The following is a 2,126-nucleotide window of genomic DNA, read 5'->3' as shown; positions in this document are numbered from 1 at the left end:
AACTTTTTGATAAACTATATAAATCAATTTTGATACAACTTAGACCAGCTGGTAACTTGAGAAAAAGCATGCTTTTAAGTCTATACCCCAAATTGTAGTATGAATGACCAAAAAAGAGGAAAAAAGGGGGAACAGCTGTTCACAGAATGACACACACATAGACACACACACAGTACGCAGAGAGAACCATCTTTATAAAATTATGAGTGGGCGTGCGCCACCGCTGGCTGGGCTGGCGCTGCGGCGGTTGGAAGATGATCATGGCTGTACCCGCAGGACTTGGCGCGGCTGTTCCCTCTGTGGGTTGCCGAGGCCCACGTCCGCTCCCGGTCACGAGAGGAGACCAACTGCTGAAGCAAAGAAATCTGGATCAAAGAAAAGATACTAAGCCAATTGTAGCCAGCTGCACAGTTCTTCAGGGGCTGCAGGTGGTGAGGATGCACCAACCTCCCAGTATGTCCATGCGACAAGACTGGTTGGAGAACGGTCTTGTCTTCATTCTGGAGATGTTCATATCTAGATAAATGCCATACCTAAAGAATATGTTGAAAACCCAAGCTCCAGAAACGCAAGGTCAGGTGTCCATGGCTGTACTCAGGGATGTGTACACAGCCAGTCCCGGTGTCACTCCCACAGTGAAGTAAGGCAGCCAGATGCTGCCGTTAGGGAATCTAGAGCACATGGAAGCTCCTCAGAATTCCGCTATCTTCTCAAGTGGTTGCAAAAATGCCTTCCATATAGTTTGATTCTGGGTGTCAAACTTTTTATGCAGCATATAACAGGGATTTCTCTTGGACTTGGGCTACTAACAACTTTTATGTATGCAAACAAAGGCATTGTAAATCAGGTTTTTCTAAGAGAAAGGTCCTCAAAGATTCATTGTGCTTGGTTGCTGGTATTCTTAGCAGGATCTTCTGTTCTTTTATACTATACCTTTCATTCTCAGTCACTTTATTACAGCTTAATTTTCTTGAATCCTACATTGGGTCATTTAAGCCTCTGGGGAGTTCTTTGGATTGTCGGAATTACCGACTTCATTCTGAAATTCCTCTTTATGGGCTTAAAATGCCTTATTTGATTGGTGCCTTCTTTCATCATGTCTTTTAAGTCAAAGGGTTACTGGTATATGCTTTTAGAAGAATTATGTCAGTAATACCGAACATTTGTTCCCATACCAGTTTGGTTTTGCTACCTAATAAGCTATGGGGAGTTGGGTAATGTAACTAGGTGGAGTCTTGGGATATTTCCGGCTTTAGTCTACTTCATACTAAAACTTTTGGACTTTTTTGGACATTTGAGAACTTTCAGACAGGTTTTACGTATATTTTTTACACGACCAAGTTATGGAGGAGCTGCCAGCAAAAGACAGTGTTTGGATGTGGATGATATTTGTTCAATATGTGAAGCTGAATTTCAGAAGCCAGTTCTTCTCATCTTCCAGCATATAGTTTGTGAAGAGTGCATTACCTTGTGGTTTAACAGAGAGAAAGCATGTCCCCTGTGCAGGACTGTAATTTCAGACCACATAAACAAATGGAACGATGGAGCCACTTCATTACACCTTCAAATATATTAAATGGTGTACATTCTTAAGACCACAAAACACTAATGTGGCTACAGTGACTATTGGTAAAGGCATTAGAATGTATTTTCAGGGCTCAACAAAAACTGTTTCCAAGTCACTGTCGACTTTTACGAGGCTTTTGTGTATAGTTCAGTTTATCAAGAGTAAAGGAAAGAACTCTGAAAGTATGTAATATTCAAACTAATGATATGCAACTTGTAATTACAGTGTTAAATTGTAAATGTGTTTTATTATCAGAACAATTTGAAACTACTGGTTTGAAAGGAATTCAGGTATTCTTTCCTGACATTGTTTTCAGAATTAAATTGTATTTTCACAATATTTTAAGATATATAAAATCCAAAAGAATTTTCTTCAACATTGACTTTTATAACTGTCATTTGGAACTCCTCAAAATTTTCATAAAACTTGTATTTTGTAATGAAAATTCTAATTACTATATTTTACTTGTAATCACTTTCTAAATGAAGGTGAGTTTACTGAGGATATATTTTATTTTATTTTTTGAGTTGAATATTCACTGAATTTATTTATTTTTTAT

General features: G+C 38.3%; 1 pseudogene; it reads left to right on the top strand.

Moving 5' to 3' along the window:
• Positions 1-202: 202 nt before the first annotated feature.
• On the top strand, positions 203-1,576 carry LOC101571802 (annotated as a pseudogene).
• The last annotated feature ends 550 nt before the right edge of the window (positions 1,577-2,126 follow it).

Source organism: Octodon degus, unplaced genomic scaffold (assembly GCF_000260255.1).
Source record: "Octodon degus isolate 3935 unplaced genomic scaffold, OctDeg1.0 scaffold00011, whole genome shotgun sequence".
Classification (NCBI taxonomy): domain Eukaryota; kingdom Metazoa; phylum Chordata; class Mammalia; order Rodentia; family Octodontidae; genus Octodon; species Octodon degus.
The sequence above is the reverse complement of the archived record's forward strand: the minus strand, read 5'-3'. Positions and strand labels throughout refer to the sequence as shown.